The following is a 15274-nucleotide window of genomic DNA, read 5'->3' on the forward strand; positions in this document are numbered from 1 at the left end:
TTCTCATTTTGTTTAACTTACTGTGTTTGGGGTCTCCTTTCCACAGGCTACAGGTTCATAGTTCCCTTTGTTTTTGGTGTCTGCCCCCAGTGGGTAAGGTTGGTTCAGTGTGTTGTGTAGGCTTTCTGGTAGAGGGCATTGGTGCTTGTGTTCTGGTGGGTGGGGCTGGATCTTGTGCTTCTGGTAGGCAGGGCCACATCCAGTGGTGTATTTGGGGTATCTGTGAACTTAGTATGATTTTAGGCAGCCTCTCTAATGGGCTGGATTGCATTCCTATCTTGCTAGTTGTCTGGCATGGGGTGTCCAGCACTGTAGCTTGCTGGCTGTTGAGTGGAGGTGGGTCTTAGCATTGAGTCAGAGATCTATGTGAGAGCTCTTGTCAAATGATATTACATGGGGCCAGGGGGTCTCTGGTGGTCCAATGTCCTGAATGCAGCTCTCCCACCTTAGAGGCTCAGGCCTGACACCAGGCTGGAGCATCATGACCCTGTCAGCCACACAGCCAGATAAATGGGTAGTTTCTTGCCTTTTGGGAAGTTGGAGGTGTTCTGCCAGTGCTCAGTAGGTGTTCTGTAGGAGTTGTTCCACTTGTAGTTGTATATTTGATGTATTTGTGGGGAGGAAGGTGATCTCCACGTCTTACTCCTCCTCCATTTTGAAGCACCGTTCAGCAGGCTGATTCTTAACCACTGCCTCACCAGGGAAGTCCTTCAATGATACTTTTCTACTTCCCCAGTCCCAAAAGACCAATTACTCCTCCTCTTCTTGACTCATTAGTCACCTTCCCCACCATAGCACAAACACATATGTGCACACATACACTCACAATTATTTTCATCTTCATTAATCTAATACTCCAGATTTCAAATTTGGTCCTTATTTCTCTATGTTCTGTAGATATTTCTCTGAAGAATTTAGTCTATTCTTAATGCTTCCACATGTATCCTAATACCTTACAACTTCATTCACAAATATCTAAGTCTACATGTCTTATATTTACTAAAACTGGACCCCTTCTCTGTACCCCTCCCAATCAAATTCTGTCAGGAGCATTCCTTATCTCAGTTAATGTTGACACCATCTACTAGTCTCGTAAGGTGGGCAGAAGCAACTGCCCCAGAGACACTGTGTAATAAAAAGTTTCCCTGAGGCTATTTCTCTTTCAGAGTGTGGGTATGTGGAGTGCAGAAGTGAATCATTGATAATGTAGGGACAGAGAAATTCAGAAACTTTTCCTACTTAGTAACTTTACCCTTGCTTTGACTCTGTATTTAAAGGTAATAATAAACAACTATTAGCCTCTATTACATGTCAGGCATCCTACTGACTGTGTTACATTGATATATTTCTATTTAATCTTGACGGTGAATTTGCAAGTTGGATACTCTCATTTCCTGGGTTAGGAAACTGAACCAAGTAAAACTAAGTATCTTGTCTGGATGTCATACAGGGACTTTCCAAGTGCAAGTCCATTTGCCTCTAAAGACTGCTTTTTTGTATCTATAATCTGTCACCTGTAGCCTCCAAGAGCAATTATTTGGGGACCCAAAGACTTCAAATGCTTGAAACTGGCACCTTGGTCTTATTTAGTTTAAGGAAATTGAGCTGTAGGAGGCACCAGTTAAAAGTAGTCTTTTTCTTACCTTGATACCAAGACTTAGCTGCTGAATCATGAACACTATTCTACAGAAAATCATATCATAATGAGATTCCATTTATAAACCTTTATGCTTAAGCACCATTTTAATGGCTGTTATTCATAAAGAAAAAGTGTATCTGCATTGTTGGAATCTGAAATCCAACCACTGGTCCTTGAAAAGGTACTGTAATACGTAGGAATTGCTTCCAAGTAGATTTGGGTTAATTGTTTTATACAGGTGAGGCTTTGGTCTGTTCAGTGGGTAAGAGCATTTTTCTAATAAGGCTACAGTTTTGGTCACCAAGAAAAGCAGCTTTGCACAAATAAATTCTTGTCTTATAAATACATTTGTGTGTTTTTCTATGGCAAAGTCATTTCTTAAATACTTTGCACCAGTCCTTATACATTGAGCAGTGCAAAATATTTGCGAGACTGCTATGTCATAAACAACTAAAATATTAAATATGGAAATACGTTTTCTTTCTCTCTTTAGAGCCTCAACACAATGCAAGGTTATTCTTCCCATTTTAGAGATAAGAAAAGTCAAGTTCAGGTAGTTAAAATAATATGCTCAAGGTAAAAATAGAAGCTCTTAAATAGAAAAGTCAGGATGTGAATATGACTAAAAATACACATTGTAATATTGGTGACTCAGTAATGTCAGCTTTGTATGCAAAGGACAGTATGATACTACTGTCACTCTATAGTGTCATATCACGGGTTACAGCAATAAAATTAGTTTATAGCACTATTTTATTATTGCTCATATATCAGAGTTTAGGGCTTTAACTATATGGAGACACCAGAGGATGTTAATGGATAAAAAGCTTCTGAGGGCTTCCCTGGTGGCACAGTGGTTGAGAGTCTGCCTGCTGATGAAGGGGACATGGGTTCGTGCCCTGATCTGGGAAGATCCCACATGCCGCAGGGCAACTAAGCCCGTGAGCCACAACTACTGAGCCTGCATGCCACAACTACTGAAGTCCGTGCACCTAGAGCCTGTGCTCCACAACAAGAGAAGCCACTGCAACGAGAAGCCCACACCCCACAATGAAGGGCAGCCCCCAGCTCGCCACAACTGGAGTAAGCCCACGTGCAGCAACGAAGACCCAATGCAGCCAAAAATAAATAATCCCATGGAGCAGCTGGGCCCGTGAGCCATGGCCGCTGAGCTTGTGCATCCGGAGCCTGTGCTCCACAACGGGAGAGGCCACAACAGTGAAAGGCCCGCGTACCGCAAAAAAAAAAAAAAAAAAAAAAAAAAAAGCTTCTGAATATAATGCAAAACATCTCTAGGTAACACGGCAATTAAAATTGGTCTTTGACTTGTTCCTGCTCAGTGACCACTCAAAATGAAGAACTTATAATAATATTCCAGAGAGTTGTTCTCATCAGAAAAAAAAGTTCAAACCCACTAAAATTTGGCCTTATTAATATTCTAAAAATAACACAAATAGAATCTTTTAGTCAAGAAGCCACTGCAGACTAAATTTAAAGTTAATACATTTCTTATTCAATAGAGTTGAATTAAATATTATAGTCCTTTTCCTTTCATGTTTAATCATTTATGTTTTTAGTTAGAAATACATAGAAGATTATGAAGATTATGTTATTTGACTTATGTGGGAATTTTTTAATTTTGAGAATTGAGGGAGAGAGACTAAATACCTTTGCATACTGAGATGTATTTATATTTTTCTGCCCTTCAAACATGTTTTCAATTTTAATACTTAAATGTGACCAGCAGTTAGTCCACAATTTAATCACAGATGATCAAGAGAATCAAGTTTAAAAATCAGATACTGTGCATGTGGTAGCTTCTTCTGCCTTCAGTTTGTGATGCTTCTACAATAAACACACAATAGTTTTACATGACTGTTGCAGGCCTCCAACTAAGAGTCGCTAACTTAACAAGAAGCTAGCAAATTCTTTAAAAAAGAAGGATTGTGTTTGGATATACCCTGCTGTGTTAAATAATTTAACTGCAGTAATTAGCAGTAGGTTTTTCAATCTTCCCATGAGAGGTAGAAGAAAGGAGCCTCTAGGGAAGAGAATAGAAAGAAAGCAAAAACTAGAGGGGAGCTGTAACAACTGAGCAGATGACATGCTGCGTGATCAATGGCCACAATTGTCATAAATATGTTTCATAGGAAGATATCAGAACTTTATACAGTGCAACACTTGAAATTAAATCCATAAGGTATTCATGAATAAGAAATTAATGTCTCAGCTGTGGGAGTTTTAACTTTAAAAAAAGATAAGTACAGCAGGCACATATTGATTTAATGCTAAACATTAGAATATACTTGTTTACTAGATGATTTCAATATAGTGTCTGACTTTTCCAAATCATGGGTTTCATCTATTGGAAATTTAAAATATAACATCCAGAGCAATTTTCTTTTTTAAAGATATACATCACAAATCTGTACTTTAAGACACTAAAAAGAATTTAAACAGCAATTTTAAGAAACAATTTTTATATTAAATTGTAAGTATTTTGGTCTTAAATGTAAATTATTATAAATGAGTAAAAGGGTAATAATGTTAAATTATTAAATGTTCTCTGAAATATACCTTAAGTAGATTCTTTATCTTTTTAAGATAAATATATATTTTAACATCTGTATTGGAGTATAATTGCTTTAAAATGCTGCATTAGTTTCTGCTGTATAATAAAGTGAATCAGCTATATGTATGCATACATCCCCATATCCCTTCCCTCATGCGTCTCCTTCCCACCCTCCCTATCCCACCCCTCTAGGTTGCCACAAAGCACTGAGCTGATCTCCCTGTGCTAAGCGGCTGCTTCCCACTAGCTATCTATTTCACATTTGGTAGTGTATATATGTCCATGACACTCTCTAACTTTGTTCCAGCTTACCCTTCCGCCTTCCCGTGTCCTCAAATCGATTCGCTACATCTGTGTCTTTATTCCTGTCCTGCCCCTAGGTTCTTCAGAATCTTTTTTTTTTTTTTTTTTTTTAGATTCCACATATATGTGTTAGCATACAGTATTTGTTTTTCTCTTTCTGACATACCTCACTCTGTATGACAGAGTTTAGGTCCATCCACCTCACTACAAATAACTCAGTTTTGTTTCTTTTTATGGCTGAGTAATATTCCATTGCATATATGAGCCACATCCTCTTTATCCATTCATCTGCCAATGGACACCTAGGTTGCTTCCATGTCTTAGCTCTTGTAAACAGAGCTGCAATGAACATTGTGGAACATGACTCTTTTTGAATTATCATTTTCTCAGGGTATATGCCAGGTAGTGGAACTGCTGTGTTGTATGGTAGTTCTATTTTTAGTTTCCTAATGAACCTCCATACTGTTCTCCATAGCGACTGTATCAATTTATATTCCCACCAATAGTGCAAGAGGGTTCCCTTTTCTGGACACCCTCTACAGTATTTATTGTTTGTAGAGATTTTGATAATGGCCATTCTGACTGGTGTGAGGTGATACCTCATTGTAGTTTTGATTTGCTTTCTCTAATGATTAGAGATGTTGAGCATCCTTTCATGTGTTTGTTGGCAATCTGTACATCTACTTTGCAAAATGTCTATTTAGGTCTTCTGCCCATTTTTGGATTGGATTGTTTTTTTGAAATTGAGCTGCATCAGCTGCTTGTAAATTTGGGAGATTAATCCTTTGTCAGTTGTTTAATTTGCAAATATTTTCTCCCATTCTGAGGGTTGTCTTTTCGTCTTGTTTATGGTTTCCTTTGCTGTGCAAAAGCTTTTAAGTTACATTAGGTCCCACTGGTTTATTTTTATTTCCATTTCTCTAGGAGTTGGGTCAAAAAGAATCTTGCTGTGATTTATGTCATAGAGTGTTCTTCCTATGTTTTCCTCTAAGAGTTTTGTAGTGTCTGGCCTTACATATAGGTCTTTAATCCATTTTGAGTTTATTTTTGTGTATGGTGTTGGGAGTGTTCTAATTTCATTCTTTTACATGTAGCTGTCCAGTTTTCCCAGCACCACTTACTGAAGAGGCTGTCTTTCTTCCATTGTATATTCTTGCCTCCTTTATCAAAAATAAGGTGACCATATGCGCATGGGTTTATCACTGGGCTTTCTATCCTGTTCCATTGATCTATATTTCTGTTTTTGTGCCAGTACCATACTGTCTTGATTACTGTAGCTTTGTAGTACAGTCTGAAGTTCGGGAGCCCTATCTTCTTCTTGGATTGATCCCTTGATCATTATGTAGTGTCCTTCTTTGTCTCTTGTAGCAGTCTTTATTTTAAAGTCTATTTTGTCTAATATGAGAATTGCTACCTCAGCTTTCTTTTGATTTCCATTTGCATTGAATAACTTTTTCCGTTCCCTCACTTACAGTCTGTGTGTGTCCTTAGGTCTGAAGTGGGTCTCTTGTAGACAGCATATATACAGGTCTTGGTTTTGTATCTATTCAGCCAGTCTATGTCTTTTGGTTGGAGCATTTAATCCATTTACATTTAAGGTAGCTATCGATATGTATGTTCCTATTACCATTTTCTTAATTGTTTTGCATTTGTTATTGTAGGTCTTTTCCTTCTCTTGTGTTTCCTGCCTAGAGAAATTCCTTTAGCATTCATTGCAAAGCTGGTTTAGTGGTGCTGAATTCTCTTAGCCTTTGCTTGTCTGTAAAGGTTTTAATTTCTCTGTTGAATCTGAATGAGATCCTTGCTGGGTAGAGTAATCTTGTTTGTAGGTTTTTCCCTTTCATCCCTTTAAATATGGCCTACCACTCCTTTGTGGCTTGCAGAGTTTCTGCTAAAAGATCAGCTGTTAACCATATGGGGATTCCCTTTTATGTTATTTGTTTTTCCCTTTCTGCTTTTAACCTTTTTTCTTTGTATTTAAATTTTGATCGTTTGATTAATATGTGTCTTGGCGTGTTTCTACTTGGATTTATCCTGTATGGGACTCTCTGTGCTTCCTGGAGTTGATTGACTATCTCCTTTCCCATATTAGGGACGTTTTCAACTATAATCTATTCAAACATTTTCTCAGTCCCTTTCTTTTTCTCTTCTTCTTCTGGGACCCCTATAATTAGAATTTTTGGTGCATTTAATGTTGTCTCAGAGTTCTCTAAGACTGTCCTCAATTATTTTCATTCTTTTTTCTTTATTCTGCTCTGCAGTAGTTATTTGCACTAGTTTATCTTCCAGGTCACTTATCTGTTCTTCTGCCTCATTTATTCTGCTACTGATTCCTTCTGTAGAATTATAAATTTCATTTGCTGTGTTGTTCATCATTTACTGTTTGCTCTTTAGTTCTTCTAGGTCTTTGTTAAATGTTTCTTGTATTTTCTCCATTCTATTTTCAAGATTTTGGATCATCTCTACTATCATTACTCTGAATTCTTTTTCAGGTCGACTGCCTATTTCCTCTTTGATTGTTTGGTCTGGTGGGTTTTTGCCTTGCTCCTAATCTGCTGTGTGTTTCTCTGTCTCTCATTTTGCTTAACTTACTGTGTTTGGGGTCTCCTTTTCACAGGCTGTACATTCATAGTTCCCATTGTTTTTGGTGTCTGCCCTCAGTGGCTAAGGTTGGTTCAGTGGGTGTGTAGGCTTCCTGGTGGAAGGGACTGGTGCCTGTGTTCTGGTGGATGAGGCTGGATCTTGTCTTTCTGGTGGGCAGGACAGCCTCCAGTCATGTGTTTTGGGGTGTCTGTGACCTTACTATGATTTTAGGCAGCCTCTCTGCTAATGGATGTGGTTGTGTTCCTGTCTTCCTAGTTGTTTGGCATAGGTTGTCCAGCATTGTAGCTTGCTCATTGTTGAGTGGAGCTGGGTCTTCACATTGAGATGGAGATCTATGAGAGAGCTTTCGTCATTTCATATTATGTGGAGCTAGGAGGTCTCTTGTGGACCAATGTCCTGAACTTGGCTCTCCCACCTCAGAGACACAGGCCTGACACCCAGCCAGAGCACAAAGTCACTGTCAGCCACACGGCTCAGAAGAAAAGGCAGAATGAAAAGAAAAAGGGAAGGGAAGGGAAGGGAGGGGAGGGGAGGGAAGGGGAGCGAGGGGAGGGGAGGCGAGGGGAGGGGAGGGAAGGAAAATGAAAAAAAATAAAGATATTAAAATAAAAAATCAAAAAAATACAAATTAAAAAAAAATTTAAATTAAGAAAAAAAAAAGATGAGAGCAACCAAATCAAAAAAGAAATCCACCAATGATAAGTAGTGCTAAAAACTATACTAAAAAAACAAAACAAACAACCAAAAAAAAGCAAAACGGACAGAACCCTAGGACTAACGGTAAATGCTAACAAATCAAACAAATGCAAACAAAATCACAGAAAGAAGCATACCCATACACAGTCACAAAAAAAGGGGAAAAAATTATATCTATATATTAAAAAAAGGAAGAGAGCAACCAAATCAATAAACAAATGTACCAATAATAAAGTCTAAATACTAAACTAAGAAAAACATAAAACCAGAAACAAATTAGATGCAGAAAGCAAACCCCAAGTCTATAGTTACTCCTAAAGTCCACCACCTCAATTTTGGGTTGATTCATTGTCTATTCAGGTATTCCACAGATGCAGGGTACATTAGGTTGATTGTGGAGATTTAATCCGCTGCTCCTGAGGCTGCTGGGAGAAATTTCCCTTTCTCTTCTTTGTTTGCACAGCTCCTGGGGTTCAGCTTTGGATTGGCCCAGCCTCTGCATGTAGGTCGCCGGAGGGCATCTGTTCTTCACTCAGACAGGATGGGGTTAAAGGAGCAGCTGCTTCGGGGGGCTCTGGCTCACTCAGGCTGGGGGGAGGGAGGGGTACAGAGTGCAGGGCGAGCCTGTGGCGGCAGAGGCCGGCGTGACATTGCACCAGCCTGAGGCACGCCGTGCGCTCTCCCGGGGAAACTGTCCCTGGATCCCGGGACCCTGGCAGTGGTGGGCTGCAGAGGCTCCTGGGAGTGGAGGTATGGATAGTGACCTATGCTTGCATACAGGCTTCTTGGAGGCTTCAGCAGCAGTCTTAGCATTTCATGCCCATCTCTGGTGTCCACGCTGATAACCACGGTTCATGCCTGTCTCTGAAGCTTGTTTAGGTGGTGCTCTGAATCCCCTCTCCTTGTGCACCCGAAAACAATGGTGTCTCGCCTCTTAGGCAGTTCCAGACTTTTTCCCAGACTCCTTCCCAGCCAGCTGTGGCGCACTAGCCCCATTCAGACTGTGTTCACACAGCCAACCCCAGTCCTCTCCCTGGGATCTGACCTTCTAAGCTGGAGCCTTAGCTCCCAGCCCTCACCCGCCCCGGCGGGTGAACATGCGAGCCTCTCAGGCTGGTGAGTGCTTGTCGGCACTGATCCTCCATGCGGGAATCTCTCCGCTTTGCCCTCTGCACCCCTGTTGCTGTGCTCTCCTCCATGGCTCCGAAGCTTCCACCACGCCTACCCCAGTCTCTGCCAGTGAAGGGGCTTCCTAGTGTGTGGAAACTTTCCCTCCTTCACAGCTCCCTCCCAGATGGGCAGGTCCCATCCCTATTCTTTTGTCTCTTGTTTTTCTTTTTTCTTTTGCCCTACCCAGGTACGTAGGGAGTTTCTTGCCTTTTGGGACGTCTGAGGTCTTCTGCCAGCGTTCAGTAGGTGTTCTGTAGGAACTGTTCCACATGTAGATGTATTTGTGATGTATCTGTGGGGAGGAAGGTGATCTCCACGTCTTGCTCCTTCGCCATCTTGAAGGTCTCCCCACCTTAAGTACATTCTTAAAATGAATGAGATATCTAAGAAATTCGTCCAAATTGTTAAGAATCTGTACCTGTTTTTTTGCAAGACTAACTGTAGACCTAAATAATCTTTAGTCTGACAGGTAACTGAAATCAGAAAGTAAAAGATTATCTATAGTCTATCATTTATCTTGCCATTCATCCACTTCTGTCTATAAAATCTATTTAAAATGAGAGTTTAATCTTTGAATTATTATCAGTATAATTACTAGTCCTCAGATTGTTATACCTGGGGCAAACATATGTGATAAAAGATAATGAAATTTGTTTTAATTTAAAGAACTTATCCATATATACAAGTAGGTTGAGAACCATCTCTCAGCAGCACCTATTTTTAGAATATGAGTGAAGTAATAGCCATCAGCCACTTTAATCCCAAATGGTGAGTTTGTTTCTCAACAAAAGGGAAGGTTTTTATAATTTTTTTTTAAGAAGCGATGTAACTTCTGGAAACCTTCTTGTCAGCACTAGAACTGTTAATGCATAAATCCTTTTCAATTTTTGAGCAGGATATTTCATTCTTCTCTAATTCTGCTTAGGATCCACTTTGGTAATACTTTCCGCCTTAGATTAATTACCCTGATCTAATTCATTTTGTGGAGGACAGCTGTGGTATGTGGGTTGCCCACTGATGTATTGTGTTAAATGATGCCCATCTGTCATTGCCGCATATCAGCATGGATTCAGTGTCATCCACTTCATTGGTTCTGCTGAGATATGAAGTACAGCTACAATGTTTACTACTGTTGTTAATTTAATATCTACACCTTTAATAACCTGACTGCTGTCACTCGCTGAACAATGATACATGATGGCCAGCAAAGAACCAGATAGAAAGCATTAACTAGACAGCACAACAGATCCTCTGGCACAGTTAATTAGAACACTACTGGGCAAAGTTGTTATTGGGGGCCCTGTAGAACATTCCCTTGGGAAAGCTTTATTGAGAAATAAAGTTAAAAGAATCCATGATAATAGCAATTTTGACAAATTTAATCAATATGTTTTCTTAAAAAACAATTATTTTTTAATTATCATTTTATCTTTCAAAGAGTTAATCATGGACCCTTTATTTCTTCACAGTGTTTTGTTCTTATTTTACCTCCACGCCCCAAGCTTTCAATAAATGTGTTTCCTTGGGTTTGACTGATGCAAATGTAATACACCAAATCTAATGGGTTGGGTTTGAGGTTTTCCTTCTTGGTCAAACTAACCTTAGTCCAAAATTTGGGGGAAAGATCCAAGGATTCCAGAGTGTGTATATATATATATATATATTATATATAATATTTTATTGTTTTCAAAAAAAGTAATTAAATATTAATATATGTACATGATTGCTTATATAACATGGTAAAATGAAAATTAAAAATATGAAATATGCATGTTTAAGTCCTAAATATACTAAAAGATGACCCTATAAAATATTTTAAATTATATAAAAAATTGCTAGAATGAAAAACATATCAAATTTTTATTTTAATACTTCTAAAATACTTAAAAAATAAAATATTAGCCAAAGAACATGTAACTTAACTTTTCTATTTCCTTTTAGCTCTAGTTTTTCATATTTTTCTAGGTTAATTTGACTTACTGATTTACATTAATATTCATACTTGAACCATTCAAAAAATCTCAATCTCTTCTCCAAATTTTTTTTTTTTAATTAAAGTGCTCAACACCACTAGTCACCAGGGAAATGCAAACAAAAACACAATGAGATACCATCTTACACCTGTTAGGATGTTTAAGTGGTAACCTAAATAGGAAGGAAATCCAAAAAAGAGGGGATATATGTATATGTATATGTGTAGCTGATTCATTTTGCCATACAGTAGAAACTAACACAACATTGTAAAGCAACTATACTCAATAAAAATTAATTAAAAATAAAAAGAAAAGAGATAACAAATGCTGGTGAGGATGTGCATGAAGAGAAACTTTGCATACCATTGGCTGGAACGTAAATTCATGAGGCTATTATAGAAAACATAGGAGTTTCCTCAAAAAATTAAAAATACAACTACCATATAATCCCACATACTCACTTCTGAGTATAGATCCAAAGGAAATGAAATCAGTATCTCAAGGAGATATCTGCACTCCTATGTTCATTGCAGCATTATTCACAATAGCCAAGATATAAAAAAACCCTCAAGGTCCTTCAATAGATGAATGGATTAAAAAATGTAAGAGATATATACTTATATAATGGAATTTTATTCAGCCTTAAAAAAGAAGGAAATCCTGCTATTTGTGACACCATGTATGAATCTGAAGGACATTGTTACACTAAGTGAGATAAGCCAGACAACGACAGAAAAATCCTGCATGATCTCACCTATTTGTGGAATCTAAAAAAGTTAAACTCATAGAAACAGATTGTAGAATGGTGGCTACCAGGGGCTACAGGGTGGAGGAGACAGGGAGATATTGGTCAAAGTGTAAGTTTTCAGAGAGAAGATGAATAAATTCTGGAGATCTAAAGTACAGGATGATAACTCTAGTTAATAATGTTTTGTATACTTGGAATTAGCTAAGGAGAGTAGATCTAAGTGTTCTTAGAACACTCACACACACAAAAAAGAGTAACTGTGTAGTGATGAATATGTTAATTAGTTTAATTGTGGTAATCATTTTACAATGTGTACGTATATCATCACCACCTTTGACATATATACATATACACCACCTTAAATATATACAATATTTATCTGTCAATCATACCTCAAGAAAGTTGGGAAATTAAATTAAGTTAAATCAAATTTAATTAAATTTGACAAGAACTTAAAAAAAAACCCAAAACTAAATACAGATGACCCTTGAACAACGCAAGAATTAGGGGCCCCAAACCACCACGCAGTTGAAAACTCACATGTAACTCATAGTCTGCCCTTTATACCTGTAGTTCTTCTGTGTACCCAGCTCCACATGTGCAGACTGAACTAACCACTTATCAGGTAGTACTATAGTATTTACTACTGAAAAAAATCAAGATATATGTGGACTCATGCAATTCAAACCCATGTTGTCCAAGGGTCAACTGTAAATAAATAAATAGGGTTTGTAAGTTTCTGACTTCTTCAAGAAGTATAAAATATTTTGGTCATTACTATATATACATAAAATTAGCCCTCAAAACATGCTGAAAATAAAAAACATTAAAATTTAAAAACTTTTTATATTACATGGTCACAGCATTATTTAGATAATTGAGTCTTTAGAGTTCTTTATGAATAAAATAATGTTGTATTGCAAAATAGTTTTAATTTTGAGAAATTCTAATTTATCAACTTTTTATTCTATGAATGGTACTTTTGGTGTCATATCTAAAAATCTTTAACTCAGTGTCACAAAGATTTTTTTCCTATGTTATATTACAGAAAATGTGTAGTTACAGATTTTAAAATTGTGTCTGAATGATTTTGAGTTAATTTTTGTATATAATTGAGGAACTGATCAATATTTACTTTTTTGCATCAGATACACAAATGTTCCAACACAATTTGTTGGCAGGACTACCTTTTTCCTTTGAATTACTTTTCCACACCCAAGTCTTTCTGTCATCCAGGTCATGCTGGTTTTTCCTCTTTTTAAACCATACCTGTCCATAATCCATCAAGGATTTTCAGGACCCAGTTCAGACAAGGTCTGCTGCTATCAAATAGGTGATTACATATTATAAATATCAACACTTGGATCTCATTAAGTGTCCTTAGATAGTTTTAGCTTTCGAGTTTGCTTACCATTTGGGTTTAGATTATTTTTTCTGCAAGGGAGAGAATGTGCTACTGGGCATACATTTCACATTCTTTTAGGTTAAGCTAAGTATTTATAAGAATGGTGATTGGTTTATCTGTCATCTAGTATTTTATAGTGAAGAATTTTCCAAACTATCTAGTTGACCACCTTGGTAGAAATAGAAGATTCTCCCTGCTCTTTCAATTGACTCAAATCTTCCTCTTATCTTTACTGAAGTTGACCTAGGGAATTAATAATGTTATATATCATTCTTTCTATGGAAAGTTGTCAATTCCTTATATCTGACTTACAAACACAGTTTGGAATTCAGCTCACATATAAATTTGGCCCAGCCATAGCTTCAAAAAATCCCTTGAAATCTATTTTCACAGATACCGTTAAAATTATGTTAACATGGATGATATCTACTTGGGCTCCATAGTGAACCTTAATCACCATTTGTGGACAACACTTTAGACAAACTCTCAGAAATATTTAAGCATTGCTAAAAAAGAAAATTAAGCCACCTCAGATAAGTTCATGCCAGTTATAGAAAGAGTTAGTTGTTTCAAATTGAGGTTTTTTTTTTCCTGTTGCTGAATGAAATATCTTATTTGCAACAATTCTAGAATAGTGGTAATATATTCACAGAAGGATAAATTGTAAAGAAAAATGAAGTAATCTGTAGTCTGAATTAATAATAGTGATGTTTCAATCTCCAATTTTCTCTGACCTATAAAAACAAACATAAGCTTGTTCTAAATACTTACAGAAGAGCCACTTGATTAAGAGAATTCTAGGGAGAAGAAAAGCTCAGTTATAAGTATGTAGAAATTAATGAGCAATAAATTATTTTAACTATAAACTCCTGATAATTTTTTCCTGAGTTTAAAAATACTACATTTGTTTGTACTCTGTACTTCTTGATATCTCATGACCCAAATGAAAGCAAGTAAAAAGAGAGACTTTTTGTCCTTCACATTTCTGTATCTGATAGAATGCCTTCCTTCAAACAGCAAGGAACTCGGGCTTCCCTGGTGGCGCAGTGGTTTAGAGTCCACCTGCCAATGCAGGGGACATGGGTTCGAGCCCCAGTCCAGGAAGATCCCACATGCCGCAGAGCGGCTGGGCCCGTGAGCCATGGCTGCTGAGCTGGCGCGTCCGGAGCCTGTGCTCCGCAACGGGAGAGGCCACAACAGTGAGAGGCCTGCGTACCACACACAAAAAAAAAAACCCAAAAAACCAAAAAAAAACAACAAGGAACTCTACTGATGTGTTGGTGTGCACTAGAGACAAATGAATGGATTCGTTTCACTGACCTCTAGGCCTTTAATGCTTTATTTTGAACCAAAAAGTAAGAAATGATAATAAAGCAAAATGAAGTATGTCAGAGGAGCCTATGGGAAACTGGCTTCTAAATGGCTTCAGGAGCTAAAAACCTGTGTATACCCAAGTGGAGCATCAGCTACTTGAACATGAGGAATATTATTTACTGAATCTTCTCAGGAGAATTCAGTTGAAGTTATGCTTTAGAAATCATACAAGTTGACTGTAATCTAAAATACACTGTCCCACTTAAAACATGCACACACGTGTGTGTGTGTGTGTGTGTGTATAATGTTTATAGACAGTTTGATCCCAGAGACATTAGGACTGGGATTTTATTCAAGCTCTGAAACTGACTATGATGTTGCATGTTTTACTTAGCTGTTTGGTATAGGAGATATGCACCCCTGCCAATATGTTCCAACTTAGCACTCATCACTTATGTATTTATAAAATACCTAGATAATACTGTTCTTTCTTTCAAAACATTCAAGCTGTGTACTTATCAACTTAATAAGACATAAGAAGATACAGAAAAGGTGATAAAGGGTAAATTTCATGGTACCAATTATGCCAAATATTTGGTGTACAGTCTCTACTCAGGATCCTCCCACAGGAAAGAAAGCAAAGTCTGGGCGTAGGGAGCTGGGAGCACTCTTTATTGGTAGGGGTTGTCAGTGTCATATTCATATGCGGGGCTGGACATTGAAACCTGCAAGTCCTAGGCAGCATTTAGTAAAAGAAATGTAAACAGCCATGGCACTACATTAACTATTCAAGCACCTCAGACATGCAGTTAGAATGTACCTGACTTTTTTCTTTCCTCCCTACCTCAGG

This window comes from Mesoplodon mirus (genome assembly GCF_964341445.2).
Source record: "Mesoplodon mirus genome assembly, chromosome: 9".
Taxonomy (NCBI): domain Eukaryota; kingdom Metazoa; phylum Chordata; class Mammalia; order Artiodactyla; family Ziphiidae; genus Mesoplodon; species Mesoplodon mirus.